General features: G+C 41.9%; 1 long non-coding RNA gene across 1 annotated transcript; it reads left to right on the forward strand.

The window, feature by feature from the left end:
• Nucleotides 1-1,494: 1,494 nt before the first annotated feature.
• On the forward strand, nt 1,495-16,203 carry LOC134343454 (uncharacterized). Its single transcript, XR_010017229.1, has 3 exons — nt 1,495-1,568; nt 8,582-8,761; nt 15,836-16,203. It is a non-coding gene; the product is annotated as an uncharacterized LOC134343454 (long non-coding RNA).
• Nucleotides 16,204-22,360: the final 6,157 nt, after the last annotated feature.

Below are 22,360 nucleotides of genomic sequence, written 5' to 3' on the forward strand. Positions count from 1 at the left end.
CCATGACTTCAAACTGTATGCACAGAGACAACCTTTACAGAGGGCACTGGTGTAGATTCCATCACTCCTTTGTTTTCTGTCCCAAGCTGTTTTCACAGAGTGGAAGAGATGTACTGGCCTGCTGGCTGCTGGTACCCATGTAATTATCTGAGACTGCATGTCTGATCATTATTAATACACGGTGAAACACAGATTGTGGACTTCAGGAAGGGTAAGACAAAGGAATACGTAACAATCCTCATAGAGGGATCAGAAGTAGAGAGAGTGAGCAGCTTCAAGTTCCTGGGTGTCAAGATCTCTGAGGATCTAACCTGGTCCCAGCATATTGATGTAGCCATAAAGAAGGCAAGACAGTGGCTATACTTTATTAGGAGTTTGAAGCAATTTGGCATGTCAACAAGTACACTCAAAAACTTCTATATTTGTACTGTGGAGAGTATTCTGACAGGCTGCATCACTGTCTGGTACGGAAGGGCTACTGCACAGGACCGAAAGAAGCTGCAGAAGGTTGGAAATCGAGTCAGCTCCATCTTGGACACTAGTCTACAAATTACCTAGGACATCTTAAGGAAGCGGCGTCTCAGAAAGGCAGCATCCATTATTAAGGACCTCCAGCACCCAGGGCATGCACTTCTCTCACTGTTACCAACGGGTAGGAGATACAGAAGTGAAGGCACACACTCAGCGATTCAGGAACAGCTTCTTCTCCTCTGCAATCCAATTCCTAAATGGACTTTGAAGCTTTGGACACTACCTCACTTTTTTAACGTAATTTCTGTTTTTGCATATTTTTTAAATAATCTATTCAATATACATAATTGACTTATTTGTTTATTTCTTTTGTTTTAAACTTTATTTATTATTATTTTTTTTCTCTCTCTCTGCTTGATTATGTATTACATTGAACTGCTGCTGCTAAGTTAACAAATTTCACTTCACATGCTGGTGATGATAAACCTGATTCTGATTTTGATTCTGAAATTCAACACCAATAGAACCATTTTTTATTTGCACTTTTTAATGAATTCTGCATTCTTCCTATTATAACATTGCCAAAAGGTCCCAATTTTTATCCATCTGCCAGGTTCTCTTCACATTGCAGGAAATGCATATTGATTCTTGCACTGCATATGAACCCATCTGTATTTATATTGACAGCTGGACAGACAACGCACATCCGGCAATGATCCTCTCCTTGACAAGAACTTGTACCTGGACAGAGAGGAGAAGATTAAACAGTCAATTTTTAATTACTGGCCAAAATAGAGAAAGCCTTTAGTGACGAATACTGCCCTACTTGAACAAAAGAACACACCCCTGTGATAGGGATAGCACCCCTGTGACAGTCCCCCTCAGAAATCGATATATCATTTTGGATTCTGTTGAAGAGGCAGACCTGACAGAGGAGGACCACAGTGAACGAGACTCTGGCATTCTGCCCAGTGCCGAAATCAAGAGAGCAAAAAGAAATGCGGTATTTAGGGGATTCCATCGTAAGGGGAACGGACAAGAGATTCTGCAAGCCGGACAAGGATACCTGGATGGTGTGTTGCCTCCCTGGTGCCAAGGTACGGGATGTCTCAGATCGAGTCCAGAGTATTCTGAGGAGAGAGGGCGAGCAGCCGGAAGTCTTGGTACATGTTGGTACCAATGACATAGACAGAAAAAGAAAGGAGGTCCTGAAGAAAGATTACTGGGAGCTAGGAAGAGAATTGAAAAGCCGGACCTCCAGAGTAATAATATCAGGATTGCTGCCTGAGCTGCACGCTAATGATGGTAAGAATAGCAGAATTAAGCAGATGAACGTGTGGCTAAGTAACTGGTGCAGGGGGCAGGGCTTCAAATCCTTGAATCATTGGGATCTATTTTGGGGAAGGTATGACTTATACAAAAAAGATGGATTACACCTGAACTCAAAAGGTACTAATATCCTAGCGGGATTGTTTAATATAGCTGTTAGGGAGGGATTAAACTAAGTTGGCAAGGGGAAGGAAACCAAGGTGTTAGGGTCGAGGAAGAGGAAAATAGAAGTAAGTCAAAAATACTGTGCAGCAAAGATGGTAAGAAAGACAGGCCGGTGAATATACAGGATAATTTGCTGCAAAATAGATATATAGCACAAGTGGCAATAGGTACCAATCTAAATGTACTGTACTTAAATACACGCAGCATTAGAAATAAAGTGGATGACCTTGTTGCACAGCTGCAGGTTAAAAGGTATGACATTGTGGCCATCACCGAGTCATGGCTAAATGATGGATGTGATTGGGAGCTGAATATCCCAGGATACACAGTGCACAGGAAGGATAGGAAGGTAGGTAAAGGGGGTGGCGTGGCCCCGATGGTAAGTAACAATATCAAATCAATAGAAAGAAGGGACATAGGATCGGAAGAGATAGAATCCTTATGGGTAGAATTAAGAAATGGCAAGGGTAAAAAGACACTAATAGCAGTTATATACAGGCCTCCAAACAGCAGTCGGGATGAGGACTACAAGCTGCAGCTGGAAAAAGCGTGTCGGAAGGACAATGTCAAGATAATTATGGGGGATTTTAATATGAAAGTGGATTGGGAAAGTCGGGAAGGTAATGGATCTCAGGAGAGGGAGTTTGTAGAATGCCTACAGGATGGCTTTTTGGAGCAACGTCCAGAAGCCCACCAGGGGACCGGCTGTTTTGGATTGGGTGCTGTGTAACGAACCTGAGGTGATTAGGGAGCTGGAGGTATAGGAACCTCTTGGAAGTAGTGATCATAATATGACTGAGTTCAGTTTCAAATTTGAAAAGGAGAAGCTGGTATCAGGTGTATTGATATTTCAGTGGAACAGGGGAAATTACAGTGGTATGAGAGAGGAACTGGCCCAAGTCAATTGGAAAAGTAAACTAAATGGAGGGACGGCAGAGCAGAATTGGATGAAATTCCTACAAGAAATAAGGAAAATGCAGGAAAAATATATTCCAAGAAAAAAGAAAATCATGAATGGAAAAATGGCACAAATGTGGCTAACGAGAGAGGTTCAGGCAAAAATAAAAGCAAAAGAAACAACGTACAAGGAAGCAAAAATTAGCGGGGAAAATGAGGACTGGAAGACCTTTAAAAACTTACAGAAAGAAACTAAGAAAGTCATTAGGAAAGAAAAGATGAATTATGAAAGGAAGTTGGCGATTAACATAAAAAAGGATACTAAGAGTTTTTTTAAATATATGAAGAGTAAAAGAGTGACGGGGTAGATATGGGACCCATTGAAAATGATGCTGGAGTAATTATAATGGATAACAAAGAGATGGCGGAGGAACTGAATGAGTATTTTGCATTAGTCTTCACAGTGGAAGACGTGAGCAATATACCTGATAGCCAGAGGTATCAGGGAATAGAATTAGGTACAGTCAAGATTACTAGAGAGAAAGTGCTTGGGAAGCTAAGTGGACTAAGAATAGATAAGTCTCCTGGCCCGGATGAGGCGCACCCAAGGGTTCTGAAGGAGGTGGCTTTGGAGATTGTGGAAGCATTGGAAATGATCTTCCAGGAATCAATACTCTGTCATGGTTCCGGAGGACTGGAAGGTCGCAAATGTAGTTCCGCTATTTAAGAAAGGAAGGAGACAGCAAAAAGAAAATTACAGACCTATTAGTCTGACATCAGTGGTTGGAAAGATATTGGAGTCAATCCTCAAAGGACGAGGTTATGAAATACCTCGAGGTGCATGACAAGATAGGCCGAAGCCAGAATGATTTCATGAAGGGAAGATCCTGCCTTACCAACTTATTGGAATTTTTTGAGGTAATCTCAAATAAAATTGACAAGGGAGAGGCTGTGGATGTTGTGTATTTGGATTTTCAAAAGGCCTTTGATAAGGTGCCGCATATGAGGCTGCTTAATAAGATGAGAGCCCATGGAATTATAGGAAAGATATTGAAATGGGTGGAGCATTGGCTGATAGGCAGAAAGCAAAGGGTGGGAATAAAGGGATCCTATTCTGATTGGTTGCAGGTTACTAGTGGTGTTCCGCAGGGGTCGGTGTTGGGGCTGCTTCTTTTTACGATGTATATTGATGATTTGGATTATGGATTAAATGGTTTTGTGGCCAAGTTTGCGGATGACACCAAGATAGGTGGAGGAGCAGGAAATGTTGAAGAAATGGAAAGGTGGAAGAGAGACTTAGTCAGTTTAGGAGAGTGGGCAAAGAAATGGCAGATGAGATATAACGTTGACAAATGTATGGTTGTACATTTCGGAAGAAGAAATAATTGGGCAGATTATTATTTAGATGGGGAGAAAATTCAAAAATTGGAAGTGCAAAGGGACTTGGGGGTCGTGCAGGATACCCTAAAAGTTAACCACCAAGTTGGATTGGCGGTAAGGAAAGCGAATGCTATGTTGGCATTCATTTCAAGAGGAATAGTGTATAAGAGTAAGGAGGTGTTGATGAGGCTCTATGGGGCATTAGTGAGACCTCATTTGGAATATTGTGTGCAGTTTTGGGCCCCCTATCTTAGAAAGGATATACTGGCTGGAGAGAGTTCAGAGAAGATTTACGAGGATGATTCCTGGAATGCAGGGGCTAACATATGAGGAGTGTCTGTTGGCTCTTGGATTGTATTCATTAGAGTATAGAAGAATGAGAGGGGATCTCATAGAAACGTTTCAAATGTTGAAAGGGTTGGACAGAGTAGATGTGGAAAGGTTGTTTCCCTTGGTGGGTGAGTCCAGGACAAGAGGCCATAGTCTTAGAAGTAGAGGGTACCCAGTTAAAACAGAGATGAGGAGAAATTTTTTTAGCCGGAGGGTCGTGAATTTGTGGAATTCGTTGCCACATATGGGTGTGGAGGCCCGATCATTGAGGGTGTTTAAGGAGGAGATTGACAGGTATCTAATTAGTCAGGGTATCAAGGGATATGGGGAAAAAGCCGGAAATTGGAACTAGATGGGTGAATAGTTTAGCTCATGGGGGAGCTGCGGAGCAGACTCGATGGGCCAAGTGGCCTACTTCTGCTCCTTTGTCTTGTGATCTTGTGATCTTGTGAACACAAGATAAAGAGCAGGAGTATGTCCCTCAAGCCTGCCCTGCTATTCAGCATGACCTTGTCTCAGCAACACTCCTCTGCCAGCCCCCATAAATGTCAATTCTAACCTAAGTACACCCAGTGGCCACTTTATTAGGTACGCCTATACACCAGTCCTTTAATGCACATATCTAATCAGCCAATCAGATGGCAGCATGTCAAAGCATTAAAGCATGCAGACATGGTTAAGAGTTTCAGTTGTGGCTCAGACTAAACATCAGAATGGGGAAGGAATGTGATCTAAGTGACTTTGACGGTTGAATGACTCTTGGTGCCAGACAGGGTGGTTTGAGGAAACTACTCAGAAACTGCCAATCTTCTGGGATTTTCATGCACAACAGTCTCCAGAGTTTAAAAAAAATGGTGTGAAAAACACTGGGAGTTGTGTAGGCGAAAATGTCTTGTGATGCAAAGGCTCAGAGGAGAATGGCCAAACTGGTTCTAGCTGACAGGAAGGCGACAGTGATTCAAATAATCACGCATAACAACAGTGGTGTGCCTCAGAGCATCTCGGAATGCACAACACAGTTAGCCTTGAAGTGTATGGGCTACGGTGGCAGAAGACTATGAACATGCACTCAGTGGCCAGTTTATTAGGATATAGTAAAGTGGCCACTGAGTGCATATCTAATGATCTGACTTCTACCACCCTCATGGTCAGAGAACTGCAGAGACTCACTTCACTTTAAAAAAAACTGGTAATTGGTTTATTATTGTCATATGCACCAACGTACAGTAAAAAAATACAGATCATTTCACTCTCTCAATACGCCAAGGTCATACAAGGGAAAAACAATAATAGAATGTAGAATATAAAGTTAAAATTTCAGAAAGTACAGTGCAGACAGATAATAAGGTACAAGGGCATAGTGAGGTAGATTATAAGGTCAAAAGTCCATATTCTTGTACAAATGGTCCAATCGATAGTCTTAAAACAGACGCAGTCCTTGACTCCTGCGGTATGTGATTTTGAACTTTTGAATCTTCTGCCTGAGGGAGGGGGTAGAAGAGAGGATGCCCAGGCCAGAAGGGGATTCTGGTTATGTTGGCTGTTTTCTTGAAGTAGGTAGAGGTGTAAACAGAGTCCATGGAAAGGAGGCTGACCTTCAGGATATGCTGAGCTGTGCCCACAACTCTTTGCGATCTTAGGCAGAGCCACTGCCTTACCAAGACGTGATACATCTGGATAGGATGCTTTCTATTGGTGAGGGCCAAAAGAGACATGTCAAATTTCCTCAGCCTTCGGAGGAAGTAGAGGCATTGGTGAACTTCCTCAGCCAGGCCATCTATTTGATTGAATCATGACGAGCTATTGATGATTTTATACTGCGGGAACTTCAAGCTCTCAATCTTCTCAACCTCGGCACTATTAATAAAAACTGGAGTGTGTGCAACCTTCCTGAATTCAATGGCCAGATCTTTTGTTGACATTGAGGCAAGAGGCATTGTCATGACACCATACCACTAGACTCTTTGTCTCCTTCCAGTAGTCTGGATCATTATTGTTTGAGATTTGGCCTACTATTGTGGTGTCACCTGAAAACTTGTAGCTGGATTACAGCAGAATTTGGCCACACAACCATGAGGGTATATGGACTGAGGACACAGCCTAATGGGAAAATTGTGTTAAGGAAAATCATTGCTGCCACTATCATTACTGATTGCAGTGAGCTGGCCAGGAAGTCAAGGATCCAGTTGCAAAAGGAGGTGTTGAAGCATAGGAGCTTGGAGATTAGTTTGTTTGGAATGGTGGTACTGAAGTCAGAGCTGCAGTCAACCAATAGAAGTATAACATAAATTATCTTTGTTCTCCAGTTGCTACAGAGTTGATAGTAGGGCCCGGGTGCAGGTGTCATGGACATATTTCAGTGGTAGGAGAATTCAGTGTCAGATTGAGGTTGCCTGAGAGGCCGGAACTGATGTGTGCCATGATCAGTCCAACAAGGCACTTCATGATGGTGGATGTCAGTGCCAGCAGGCAATGGTTATTAAGACCAAGAGACACAGGAGCAGAATTAGGCCAATCAACCCATTGAGTCAGCACCATTCCATCATAACTGATTCATTATCCCCCTCAACCCCATTCTTCTGCCTTCTATCTGTAACCTTTGTTGTCCTGACTAACCAAGAAACTATCATCCTCTGCTTTACATACTGTGGCAATGAATTGCACAGATTCACCACCCTCTGGCTAAAGAAATTCCTCCTCATCTCTGTTCTAAATGGACATCCTTCTATTTTGAGGCTGTGCCCTCTGGTACTAGACTCCCTCACTATCAGAAACATGATCTCCACATCCACTATATCTAGGCCTTTCAATATGCAATAGGTTTCAATGAGACTCCCCCTCATTTTTCTAAACGCCAGCGAGTATATACCATGAGCCTTCAAACGCTCCTATACATCAATCCTTTCATTCACAGAATCATTCTCATGAACTTCCTCTGCACCCTCTCCACCACCAGCACATCTTTTCTTAGATAAGAGGTTCAAAACTGCTCATAATACTCCAAGTGTGGTCTCACTAATAACTCATAAAGTCTCAGTATTACATCCTTGCTTTTATATTCTAGACCTGCTATTTTTTTGTAACTCCCAAAAGCTAATTGAAAGAAAAGCACAGGAGCCCAGGGTAATGTGTACTCTTAATTTTTACCTTAGTGCGATGCGCACTTATGATGTGGTGGTTTAATGACATATGCCATTCACATACTTTTACATATAACCCATAATGGATTATGTAAACAACAAAGAATGATTAATCAAGCAATATATTTGCAATATTACTCAAATATTACTGAAATATTAAATATACAACACTCCTCTCTGCTTAACTATAAACTCCAACTCAACATAGAATGCATCTCAACTATTTACACAGCTTAGTAAATTTTAAATTGTCCCACTCAGGCCTAAACATTTAACCACTGTGGAAGCTTTATTTCTCATGTAGGATGATGTCTTTCCTGACAAAGGGGATCACTCTGCTTAGCAGGTGAGATTTGTGGCCAGATGATAAGATACAGGAGCAGAATTAGGCCATTCAGCCCATCAAGTCTCTCCGTCATTCCATCATAGCTGATTCTGGATCCCACTCAACCCCACTGTGAAACCATCTCAGGTTCCAGAGCTTCCCTCATGGTGCTTGCAGGAGTTGACTCTGGGACTGCAGGATTGCTTGTCCAGAAGCATCAAACCTCCTTGTTTGAAGAACCCTCTATTTGTCTCAGCTGTTCATCCTGCGTACTCCTTCTGAGAATGGGTTTGACGAGATCCAAGATTGAGTGCAAGGGATGACCCAGGAACAGCATAGCTGGTGAGTTGTTGGTTGTGCAGTGCACTGTATTGCGATATGCAAGAAGGAAGTTGAAGAGGTTCTGATTCAGTGTCGGTGTGGAGTGTTCTGCTGACATTGCTCATAATGCATTCTTTAGACTCTGAGCAAACCTTTCCGTCAAGCCATTTACAGCTAGGAGGTACAATACAGATGTAATATGTCTAATTCTGTTTATTTTCAGGAATGACTGAAACTGTTCTGCAACAAACTGTGGTTAATTGTCACTGACTAAGTGTTCTGGAAAAGCAGTCCTTCAGAAGAGGCTTCTCAACACATCAAAAGTGTGCGAGGCAGCAGTGAAGGCTATCGGGAACACTTCTGGCCATTTTGTAGCTGCAACCACTACTACAAAGAAATATGTGTAAATGAAGAAATATGTGTAAATGAATGGTCTCTGTTTGGGGGCTTTGCTGTTGCTTGGTGGGTAGGGGTCACGAGTGCTTTCTGCTGAAATGGGTGGAGTGGGGAGGGGGAGTTGATGCTTTGCTGCTGCTCGTGCTGGGGAGTGGTGAGAGAGGGCTTTGGGGTTCTAACGTTTTCCTGCCGTTCATTCTTCAGGGTTCTCTTCTGTTTTCGTGGATGGCTTTGTGAAGGGCAGACCGTGTCTAACAAGCCTGATAGAGTTCTTTGAGGAGGTGACCAGGCATATAGATGAGGGTAGTGCAGTGGATGTGATCTATATGGATTTTAGTAAGGCATTTGACAAGGTTCCACGTGCTAGGCTTATTCAGAAAGTCAGAAGGCATAGGATCCAGGGAAGTTTGGCCAGGTGGATTCAGAATTGGCTTGCCTGCAGAAGGCAGAGGGTGGTGGTGGAGGGAGTACATTCAGAGTGGAGGATTGTGACTAGTGGTGTCCCACAAGGATCTGTTCTGGGACCTCTACTTTTCGTGATTTTCATTAATGACCTGGATGTGGGGTTAGAAAGGTGGGTTGGCAAGTTTGCAGATGACACAAAGGTTGATGGTGTTTTAGATAGTGTAGAGGATTGTTGAAGATTGCAGAGAGACATTGATAGGATGCAGAAGTGGGCTGAGAAGTGGTAGATGGAGTTCAACCTGGAGAAGTGTGAGGTGGTACACTTTGGAAGGACAAACCCCAAGGCAGAGTACAAAGTAAATGGCAGGATACTTGGTAGTGTGGAGGAGCAGATGAATCTGGGGGTACATGTCCACAGATCCCTGAAAGTTGCCTCACAGATGGATAGAATAGTTAAGAAAGCTTATGGGGTGTTAGCTTTCATAAGGCGAGGGATAGAGTTTAAGAGTCACGAGGTAATGATGCAGCTCTATAAAACTCTGGTTAGGCCGCACTTGGAGTACTGTGTCCAGTTCTGGTCGCTTCACTATAGGAAGGATGTGGAAGCATTGGAAAGGGTACAGAGGAGATTTACCAGAATGCTGCCTGGTTTAGAGAGTATGAATTATGATCAGAGATTAAGGGAGCTCGGGCTTTACTCTTTGGAGAGAAGGAGGATGAGAGGAGACATGATAGAGGTGTACAAGATAATAAGAGGAATAGATAGAGTGGATAGCCAGCGCCTCTTCCCCAGGGCACCACTGCTCAATACAAGAGGACATGGCTTTAAGGTAAGGGGTGGGAAGTTCAAGGGGGATATTAGAGGAAGGTTTTTTACTCAGAAAGTGGTTGCTGCGTGGAATGCACTGCCTGAGTCAGTGGTGGAGGCAGATACACTAGTGAAGTTTAAGAGACTACTAGACAGGCATATGGAGGAATTTAAGGTGGGGATTTATATGGGAGGCAGGGTTTGAGGGTCGGCACAACATTGTGGGCCGAAGGGCCTGTACTGTGCTGTACTATTCTATGTTCTATGTTCTATGTCAGCGAAGAGTAAGATTTTCAGGTTGTGTACTGTATGAATTCTCTGATATTAAAATGGAACTGTTTGGGTTTAAAATAATAAAAAGAGACCTCACTTGAACGTATAAAATTCTTAGAGAGCTTGACAAGGGGAATACAGCGCAGATAGTTCCCTTGGTTCAGAGATCTAGAAGCAATGGCCAAAGAAAGGGTTAGGCCAATTATAGCTGAAATTAGAGAAATTCCTTCATTGAAAGAATGGCTAATAAATTTTTAGGTCAATGGATCAGTGATATAGAGATACAGCAGTTAAAATATATCAGTCTTGATTTTGCAGAGTTGAGAGGCCATATGATCCACCTACTTACATTCTTATGTCCCTATATTGTCTAGTTGTTTGTAATCAGACAATAAATATAAATAAATGAATGATATCATCTTTAAGACAAAAACATAATCTTGACCTTGTAGTCATGCACAGAAACAAACAATGAGGAATGTTTCACAGTAGTTTCCAAATAAAAGAAGTGATTTGAGATTCTGATCCGAGTTTCGACAAGTCTCTAAGTGTACTCAGGTAAAATTGCATATTGGAAAGTAGACTAAAGTAAATTGAAATGTGTAGGGAAACTGCTGAGTCTGGGAAGTTACTAAGACTTGCCAACCCAAGACAAACCCTGTGATTAGAAGTGGTCCTCTGCAATGGCAACTTTTGTAATCACACTCATCATGGACATAGTTAGCCTGTGACCATGCTGCAAAGTTTATATTGCCCGAGCAAGGGTGTTGGAATTCCTCTAACCCAGAAGAATTCTTCTTTTTGTTTATTCAGATCAGAACAAAACTCCCATCTTGGGTTCAAGCCAGGACTAACTATTAAAGCCTACCAGTGAGAAGGCAATTCTGGATTTAGTGTTGTGTATTGAGCCAGATTTAATAAGGGAACTCGATCGAGGTAAAGGAGCCATTAGGAGGTAGTGACCATAATATGATAAGTTTTAATCTACAACTTGAGAGGGAGAAGGGAAGGTCGGAAGTGTCAGTATTACAGTTGAACAAAGGGGACTATGGACCCATGAGGAAGGGGTTGGCCAAAGTTGACTGGAAAGATACCCTAGCAGGGATGACAGTGGAACAACAATGGCAGGTATTTCTGGGAATAATACAGAAGGTGCAGGATCAGTTCATTCCAGAGAGGAAGAAAGAGTCTAAGGGGAGTAAGGGGCGACTGTGAATGACAAGGGCAGTATAAAAATAAAAGAGAGGAAGTATAACATAGCAAGGATGAGCAGGAAGCCAGAGGATTGGGAGACTTTTAAGGAGCAACACAAGATAACTAAAAAGGCAATACGGGGGGAAAAGATGAGGTACGAAGGTAAGCTAGCCAAGAATATAAAGGAGGATAGTAAAAGCTCCTTTAGGTCTGTGAAGAGTAAAAAATTAGTTAAGACCAAAGTTGGGCCCTTGAAGACAGAAACGGGTGAAATTATTATGGGGAACAAGGAAATGGCAGATGAGCTGAACAGATACTTTGAATTCGTCTTCACTAGGGAAGACACAAACAATCTCCCAGATATAATAGTGGCCAGAGGACCTAGGGTAACAGAGAAACTGAAGGAATTTCACATCAGGCAGGAAATGGTGTTGGGTAAACTGATGGGACTGAAGGTTGATAAATCCCCAGGGCCTGATGGTCTGCATCCCAGGATACTTAAGGAGGTGGCTCTAGAAATCGTCGATGCATTGGTAATCATTTTCCAATGTTGTATAGATTCAGGATCAGTTCCTGCGGATTGGAGGGTAGCTAATGTTATCCCACTTTTTAAGAAAGGAGGGAGAGAGAAAACAGGCAATTATAGACCAGTTAGTCTGACATCAGTGGTGGGGAAGATGCTGGAATCAATTATAAAAGATGAAATTGCGGCATATTTGGATAGCAGTAGCAGGATAGGTCCGAGTCAGCATGGATTTATGAAGGGGAAATCATGCTTGACTAATCTTTTTGAGAATGTAACTATGAAAATGGACATGGGAAAGCCAATGGATGTAGTGTACCTGGACTTTCAGAAAGCCTTTGATAAGGTCCCACATAGGAGGTTAGCGGGCAAAATTGGAGCAAATGGTATTGGGGGCAGGGTACTGACATGGATAGAAAATTGGTTGGTAGACAGGAAACAAAGAGTAGGGAATAATGGGTCCTTTTCAGAATGGCAGGCAGTGACTAGTGGGGTACCGCAAGGCTCGGTGCTGGGACCGCAGCTATTTACAATATACATTAATGATTTAGATGAAGGGATTAAAAGTAACATTACCAAATTTGCAGATGACACAAAGCTGGGTGGCAGTGTGAAATGTGAGGAGGATGTTATGAGAAGGCAGGGTGACTTGGACAGATTGGGTGAGTGGGCAGATGCATGGCAGATGCAGCTTAATGTGGATAAATGTGAGGTTATCCACTTTGGTGGCAAGAACAGGAAGGCAGATTACTATCTGAATGGTGTCAAGTTAGGAAGAGGGGAAGTACAACGAGATCTAGGTGTCCTTGTTCATCAGTCACTGAAAGTAAGCATGCAGGTACAGCAGGCAGTGAAGAAAGCTAATGGCAGGTTGGCCTTCATAACAAGGGTAGTTGAGTGTAGGAGCAAAGAGGTCCTTCTGCAGTTGTACAGGGCCCTGGTGAGACCACACCTGGAGTATTGTGTGCAGTTTTGGTCTCCAAATTTGAGGAAGGACATTCTTGCTATGGAGGGAATGCAGCGTAGATTCATGAGGTTAAGTCCCGGGATGGCGGGAGTGTCATATGTTGAAAGATTGGAGTGACTGGGCTTGTATACACTGGAATTTAGAAGGATGAGAGGGGATCTGATTGAAACATATAAGATTATTGAGGGATTGGACACGCTAGAGGCAGGAAACATGTTCCCGATGTTGGGGGAGTCCAGAACCAGTGGACACAGTTTAAGAATAAGGGGTAGACCATTTAGAACAGAGTTGAGGAAGAACTTTTTCACACAGAGGGTTGTGGTTCTGTGGAATGCTCTGTCTCAGGAGGCAGTGGAGGCCAATTCTCTGGATTCTTTCAAGGAAGAGTTCGATAGAGCTCTTAATGATAGTGGAGTCAAGGGATATGGGGAGAAGGCAGGAAAAGGGTACTGATTGTGGATAATCAGCCATGATCACAGTGAATGGCAGTGCTGGCTCGAAGGGCTGAATGGCCTACTCCTGCACCTATTGTTTATTGACTACTTAGAGTGATCTGACAAGTTAATTGAGTCTTTCAGGACACTGGATAACCAAAGAGGCAGACAGAAAGAAAGCTCTCCTGAACCCAACATCAATCCCAGCCTCAAAGATTATGACCCTGTAGCACTCACATCCACTGTGATGAAGTGCTTTGAGAGGTTGATGATAACCATATCAACTTCTTCCTGAGGAGTGACCTGAATCTGCTCCCATTTGCCTACCATCGCATTGGCTTTTCACTCAACCCAGGAACATCTGGACAGTAAAGGTACATACATCAAGGTACTCTTCATTGACTACAGCTCTGCATTCAATACTATCATCCCTTCAAAACTAATCAATAAGTTCCAAGACCTTGGCCTCAATACCTCCTTGTGAAACTGGATCCTCAATTTTGTCACTTGCAGACCCCAGTCAGGTCAGATTGGCAGCATCGCCTCCACCATGTGCACCAAACAGGCCAGGGACTTAGTCCATGCTCTGCTCATTTTATGTGTATGACTGTGAGGCTAAGCACAGCTCCAATGCTATATTCAAGTTTGCTTATGATACCACTGTCACAGGCTGACTGAAAGGTGCTGATGAATCAACACTTAGGAGAGCGATTGAAAATCTGGCTGAATGGTGCCACAACAATAACCTCTCACTCAATGTTATCAAAACCAAAGAGCTGATTATTGACTTCAGGAGGGGGAAACCTAAAATCCATGTGCCTGTCTTTGTCAAAGGACGAAACATGAAAAGGATTAGCAATTTTAAATTCCTTAGTGTTATCATTTCCGAGGATCTGTTCTGGGTCCAACACATATGTGCCATTACCAAGAAGACACAACAGCACCTCTACTTTCTTAGAAGTTTGCAAAGATTCAGCATGTCATCCAAAACTTTGAGAAACTTTTATAGATGCGTGATGGAGAGTATACTAAGTAGTTGTATCCTGGTCTTGTATAAAAACACCAATGCCCTTGAAGAGAAAAGTGTTCAAATCTAGTGGATATAGTCCAGTCCATTAAAGGTAAAGCCCTCCCCACCATTGAGCACAAGGAATGGTGTCACAGAAAAGCAGTATCCATCATTGGAGCACCTTCAATAACTCCAAAAGACTGAGGTTTGGTAAAATACTGAAAGGCTTTTATTCGCTGTACAATACGACCTCCACGGTGAGTGTCTGCCCCCGGACTGAGGGGGAGGGGCAAGGCGAACACCTTTATACAGGACTCTGTGGGAGGAGCCACAGGGGCAGTCAGCAGAAGGGTGTGTCCAGACAGGTAACCGAGTTACAACATATATATGTGGTTTACCACAATCATCAAGGACCACCACCATCTAGGCCATGATCTCTTCTCAGAGTTGCCATCAGCAAGCAGGTACAGTAGCCTGAAGTAGTTCAGGAAAAGTGATTACCCTTCAACCATCAGGCTCTTTAACCAGAGGGGATAACCTCACACATCTCCACATGCCTCATCAGTGAACTATTCCCACAACCAATGGACCATTTACAAAGACTCTTCATCTCATGTTCTTGATATTTATTGCTTATTTATATATTATTATTATTATCATCATTATTTTGTTTCTTTCCTTCTTATATTTGTGTTTTGTTGTCTTTTCTACATTGGTTGTTTGTTGGTCTTATTGTGTGTCTTTTTCATTGATTCTATTGTGTATCATTTGCACTTACTGTGAGTGCCTGCAAGAAAATTAATTTCAGGGTAGGATATGGTGTCATATATTATATGTACTTTAATAATAAATTTACTTTGAACCTTAAACGTTGAGCACCATCCTCCTGCATAATAGCCAGAGTTAGTGGAACAGGTGATCACATTGTTGGTGAATGCTGCTTCAGAGATGTTATTAACTCCACTATTTTCAGTTTCTTTGAGAACCTGAACACCACCAACAGAAAGGCAGTGCTTATAAAAGGGGTGGGTGGGTTTTGGATCCAAGAGCTGTGAAGTGGGATTAAGCCGGTCTGTTTCTTACCTATATGTGCACAAAGGGCCAAATAGCCTCTATATCTACAGTTTATTGATATGATTCTATGAAAGTAATCCATACCAGATAACTGTGATGATCCTGGTAATAGGAATCTTATAACATGGTAATCTTTAATGCATTCCAGTACAAAGATATTATCATCATAATTCTTTTTTCATACTATATCTGAGAGAATCATTACAAGAAGCAGTGGTAACTAATTAAAAGCAATAAAAGCAAGTGTATAAGAAAATTTAAAATAATTATTCATGAATATGTTCCTGTAATTACTATTAAAAATAAAACTGGCAGAAATTGCCAGGAATAATTAGGCTATTTAAATTATTTTAATTCTTTAAGTTGAATACTATCTTCCATTTTTCTTGTTAAGGTTGAGCCTCCCTTATCTAAAATTCCAAAATCCGAAAACCTCTGAAAAGCGAAATTTTTAAGTGCTGACATGACATCACAAATGGAAAATTCCACAAGGCGCTGGGAAGATTACCAAGTCATACACCAGTCCCTGCTCGCAACAGGTAGTTCTGGAAAGTGACCTCAAATGTAATGAACAATAGAAAGCCACTGTACAAAACGAGAAATGAAGATCTCAATCGTCTATTGATAGAGTGGATTTGTCTGTCAGCATGAACATGTGCCACCTAAGGTTACGTTGATCATGAAACAAGCAAAGATCTATCACGATAAACTGAAAATTGAAGGCAAATGTGAATATTCAGCAGGCTGGTTGCAGAGGTTTAAGAAAAGGCACAGAATTAAAGCTTTAAAGATTTGTGGTAATAAAGCTTCTGCAGATCATGAAACAGCAGAGAAATTAATTGATGAGTTTGTCAAGATCATTGGAAATGAACATCTAACATGCTGAATGGCTGTATCAATACATGTGTGTTACGAACAAGTGTAAGACAAAGACTACTTATCTGTGGCACATAAGTTAAAAGTCAAGATTGATTGGGATATCACACAGCCACTGACTGCCCACCTGGATGGCTGAGGTAGTGATAGCTTATTTTTCTGATGGTTCAATGTACACATTATTGTTTCATGTACAAAATGATTTAAAATATTCTATAAAACTACCTTCAGGGTATATGTATAAGCTGTATATGTAAAGTAACTGGATTTTTTGTTTAGACTTGGGTCCCATCCATAAGGTATCTCATCATATAGATGCAATTATTATAAAATTTGAAAAAATATGAAATCTAAAACACTTCTGACCCCAAGTATTTTGGATGAGGGGTGTTTAGCTGCTAATTATTTTTCCATGGCCTCTGAATGAATGTGTATTAATTAGCTTTAAAACACAATGATTTCCTCACAGTTGTCTCCAGTTCAAGCTGTGCTGCCATGGATACCAAGCAAAGGCAATACATTCCCATCAGATTAACTCGAGGAGCGGTCATTTCAGCCACAGTACCCAGCTGAATGAGCTTGAGTTACAAAAGTGAAGGTCTAGCACCCTCTTGGCCAAGGAGAATGCAGGGCACAGGAATGCAATTAAGAATATAATGTAAAACATGAACCTTTCCCTTTACAAATATGTTGCAGGAAATGTAAAACAAAGGAATCAAATGGAACTTTTAGTAATGCGGGAATCTTGTCTCATCCCACATGATAATCCCTTTCAGGATTCTAGCCCAAACTTTGAGGTGGAAGAATAAACGTGCCCTGGTACTTGCATCTGACGTCCATTGGAATTTTTCCAAATTGGAATATCTTCCCTTAGAAGTACAAGTATTGCAGAGGAAAATGGGCAACAAGGAAATGTCTATGATTTTTAAAAAATTTATGCATCTCTTTAACTATCATGGTATGATATGACTAATGTCCAATCTCGACAATGGTGCTTAATAGATACGAGATTAGATCATATTGTATGACTAACCCAATGCTAAAATCAGGCAACAGAACACTGTCTTGATACCTATTCATTTGTTAGTCACTGCCTGGAACCTCTGCTCGCTATACTGTTTATTGGCTACTCACCTTTATTAGAAATTATTATTATAAATGCTGGCCCTGCTTAAAGCTGGTCTACAATACAAGCTATTGTGCAAGTCTCAGTGTGAAGCAGAACCAAGTTTAAAATCAAGGATACATCATAAGTCAATTTCCAAATTGGATGCTTTAGTCAAAGATGAGATGTTGCCCTGAAATTAGCAGTTGATATTCAGCACTCTGTGAAACTGACAGCATATTCCAGGTCCTGCACTTGCATTGTTAAATACAGGAATTTGGAAGTTGGGGTCAACAATCCCTGCTCCCACACATGATGCGTCACTGCAGTCTTCACAGATGTAACCAGCTCAGAATCAGAGATGTGATGAACTTCAACTTTTAAACTTTATTTTTGCAGTGAACATCACCAAAAATTATAAGCATCTCTGAATGAGATCTAACTACGCAAGTCAGCAAAAGCATATTAGGCTCTAATTACTGTTGAACAACCTCTATAACCTTCATAAAACTGATTTGTTATGAATACTGATTTAGTTCCCTATACATAATTAAAAATATGGTTTTATAAATAAATGTTCTGTTAAATTATTTTTTATGTTATTTCATCGTATTCCTTAATCCCATACATGTCTTTCAATCCTTATGGAAAATATTTTAAAAGTTCAATAAAGAGTGCTTTTCTTCTTCTTTGCTTGTTGTCCATACAAATTTTTCAGTCAGGTTAGTAGAGCAATCTTCTTGCTGACCCAGATGCCACGGATCTAATATCAGAAACAATTAATTCTAAGTCATGGTAGGAAAAGAAAATCCCTGCTGCAAAGCCCTCTGAATGCGTATGTATCTTCAAGGTCAGTAGTGAGCATTGTCCCTCCAGCATTGACCAGAAAATCTAAGCCATTGGTCTTGATACTTACGTTGGGTCTCACTGTAAAATGACATGCGTGTTGTGTTCTCTATACGTACCATGGGTTACTAAGAATAAACCATATTCTGGAAGAATTAAAACTGAAACTTGTATTCCCAACAGGAACCACGTTTCTAACATACAAGTTTCTTGATCATTCTTTTATTTCTGTGCATGCTCTGAACTCTGTCCAATCACATTCTTATATGTGACACGTGATATCGCCACAGTGTGCAGTTCAGTGGGATGAATATCAGATAGGTTTTTCCTTGACAAATTTCTCTCATGCAATGAAACATTTTCCAGGTGAAAATTTAGCCTAGCTTAACAACCGCTGGTTTATTCTGAAAAGGTTTTTCATGGCTTTAATTTCATCCATCACTGCAGACTAAACTGGAACTACAGGTGTCTCACTGAAGTGAACATATTTTACTGTTCCTTTGCTTTTTAGAGCTCATTTTTATTTTTCTCATTGGATTACTTTCATCCCCCGGATCCCTTTTTGCTGAACTGTGAAATCTTCCCAAAGGTAGGACTAACTCTCTTATTAGCACAGTTTAACCTTTTTCCATTAATCCATGCAACACACACAAAATGCTGGAGGAGCTCAACAGGTTAGGCAGCATCTATAGAAAAAAGTACAGTTGACTTTTCAGCCTGAGACCTTATGACAGCACTAGAGAAAAAAAAGACAAGGAGTAGATTTAAAAGGTTGGGGGCTGGGGGGAGTGATGGGGTGAGAGAGAAACACAAGGTGATAGGTGAAGATTTAAAAGATGCTACCTGGCCTACAGAGTTCCTCCATCATTTGGTACGTGTTGCTTGGATTTCCAGCATCTGCAGCTTTTCTCATGATTGCCCATTAATCCATTTCTTTTGGTCAGCCATGACCGAACAATCCATTTACTGTAAACCATGCATTAATTATTCAAAAGGTTACCATTGCTTGCTTAATGTCATTTTTAAAACAGCAAGTTTTGTCAGGAGTGAACCATTATTTGAAGAAGCAAGTGAGAGAGCAATATTTTGCAAGGTGGGAGCCATTTGAAAAAAGTTGGTCTCGTCAGGAGCATGCCTTATTTGAATCAATAAACAGAAAGCAGGTATAAGCAGAGCGCTCATTGTTGGAGCAGCCTTTGTTGGAGTGGGTCAGTGTTAGAGAAGACAGGCTTTGGCTCAACAACCTTAGGAGAGAATACACATAGGCTAAATGTGGTGTGTCTTTTGGAGTCACTGAGTTGATTATAGAATTGAAGCTTTAGAGGTTAGAGCCAAGGGTAGGGAGGATGTCAGTTAATGCTCCTTCTGTTGGATGGGGGAGTGCAGAGTACCTAAAAGTTTCTCTGATGACAACATCTACAAGAAGTGCACCCAAATTCAGCAAGACTGACAAGATCAAGGAACTGGAGCTGGAGCTGGATGTGCTCAGGACCATACAGGAAGATGATAACCTCATAGATGATACTTTTACTGAGGCGGTCACAGACTTTAGATCAGCAGTCCCCAACCACCAGGCCGCGGACCAGTACCGGGCCACAAAGTATGTGCTACCGGGCCGCGAGGAAACGATACGAGTCAGCTGCACCTTTCCTCATTCCCTGTCACGCACTGTTGAACTTGAACATAGGGTTGCCAGCTGTCCCGTATTTGCCGGGACATCCCATATATTGGGCTAAATTGGTTTGTCTCATATGGGACCGCCCTTCTCCCGTATTTCCCCTGCTGAGGTAGAGTGTTCCTATGAAACCTTTCGTGCCGAAATGGCATGAAGCGAAGAAGCAATTACCATTAATTTATATGGGAAAAATTTTTGAGCGTTCCCAGACCCAAAAAATAACCCAACAAATCATACCAAATAACACATAAAACCAAAATAAATAACACTAACATATAGTAAAAGCAGGAATGATATGATAAATACACAGCTTATATAAAGTAGAAACAATGTAGGTACAGTATAGTCGGGAAGATGAAGGCAAAACCGATTGTGGGGAAAGAAAAATCGGCATGTACACACATGCACAGATCACATGCACACGTCACGCATGCACACACAGGGGCTCGCGCAAGGCTTCATGGTTGTGGTAGTCTTTCCTGGGCTAAAATGTCCTGGGATTTGCCTGTTACTTTTGTCCCTTATTTGGGAGTGAGAAAGGTGGCAACCCTAACTGTAAAAGACATGTTGAGGTGAGTTTAACCCTACTTGAACACCACCCTCCCCCCGGGTCGGCCAGTCCGCAAGAATATTAAACCAGTCCGCGGTGCAAAAAAAGGTTGGGGACCCCTACTTTTGATAGTCGATGGGTGACCACAAGGGGAAGTAAAGGGAGAAACCAGTCAGTGCAGGATTCCTCTCAGCAATGAGTGTACCCCTTTGGATACTGCTGCTGGGATGACCTATCAGGGCACAACAGCTAGGCCAGGCCAGTGGCACTGTGGGCAGCTCTGAAGCACAGCAGAAAAAGGTCAAGTCAGGTAGTACAATCGTAACAGGAGACTCAATTGTTAGGGGGATGAACAAGAGAATCTGCGGCTGTGAAAAAGACTCCAAGAAGGTGCTAGGGTCAAGGGTGTCTCAGAGCAGCTACAGAATATTCTCAAGAAGGTGGGTGAGCAGCCAGATGTCGAGGTGCACATTGGCACCAATGACATACTGTAGGTAGAAAAGAGGAAGACGTCCTGTGCAGTGAGTATAGAGAGTTAGGGAAGAAGCTGAAGAGCAGGACCTCCAAGGTAGTTATCTGTGGATTACTCCCAGTACCACATTCTAGTCAGGGCAGGAATAGGATGATGGCACAGATGAGTGACTGTCTGAGGATTTGATGCAGGGGGCAAGGTTTCTGATTTCTGGATCATTGGCATCTCTTCTGGGTATGACTTATATAATAAGGACAAGTTACACCTGAAACCAGTGGAGACCAACATCCATGCAGAGAGGCTTGCGAGAGCTTTTGTGGAGGATTTAAACTAATATGGCAGGGGCTGGGAACCAAAGTGATAGGGCTGAAGATGGGTAGTTCATATACCAGTAGATGCAGTGTGTGGTGAGACTGTGAGGGAAGACGGAGATAATAGGACAAAATTGCAGTCAGTGGAATGAGTTGAAATGTAATATGGGGCAAAATCAGGAAGGGCAATGAATACTGGACTGAAGGTGTTCTATTTGAATGGGTGCAGTATATTGAATAAGGTAGATGAACTTGTAGCGCAGTCAGAAATGGGCAAGTATGACATTGTGGGCATCAGGGAGTCATGGCTGAAAGAAGGTCATAGTGGGCAGCTTAACCTCCAAGGATACTGGGAGAAATTCAGAGTTCAGCAGAGGAGGACAAAGGGCTTAATTAGGAAGGAGAAAAAAGATTATGAGAGAAACCTGGCGGGGAACATAAAAACAGACTGTAAAAGCTTTTATAGATATGTAAAAAGGAAAAGACTGGTAAAGACAAATGTAGGTCCCCTGCAGACAGAAACAGGTGAATTGATTATGGGGAGCAAGGACATGGCAGACCAATTGAATAATTACTTTGGTTCTGTCTTCACTAAGGAGGACATAAATAATCTTCCAGAAATAGTAGGGGACAGAGGGTCCAGTGAGATGGAGGAACTGAGCGAAATACATGTTAGTAGGGAAGTGGTGTTAGGTAAATTGAAGGGATTGAAGGCAGATAAATCCCCAGGGCCAGATGGTCTGCATCCTAGAGTGCTTAAGGAAGTAGCCCAAGAAATAGTGGATGCATCAGTGATAATTTTTCAAAACTCGTTAGATTCTGGACTAGTTCCTGAGGATTGGAGGGTGGCTAATGTAACCCCACATTTTAAAAAAGGAGGGAGAGAGAAACCAGGGAATTATAGACCGGTTAGCCTAACGTCAGTGGTGGGGAAACTGCTGGAGTCAGTTATCAAAGATGTGATAACAGCACATTTGGAAAGCGGTGAAATCATCAGACAAAGTCAGCATGGATTTGTGAAAGGAAAATCATGTCTGACGAATCTCATAGAATTTTTTGAGGATGTAACTAGTAGAGTGGATAG

This window comes from Mobula hypostoma, chromosome 3, assembly GCF_963921235.1.
Source record: "Mobula hypostoma chromosome 3, sMobHyp1.1, whole genome shotgun sequence".
Lineage (NCBI taxonomy): Eukaryota > Metazoa > Chordata > Chondrichthyes > Myliobatiformes > Myliobatidae > Mobula > Mobula hypostoma.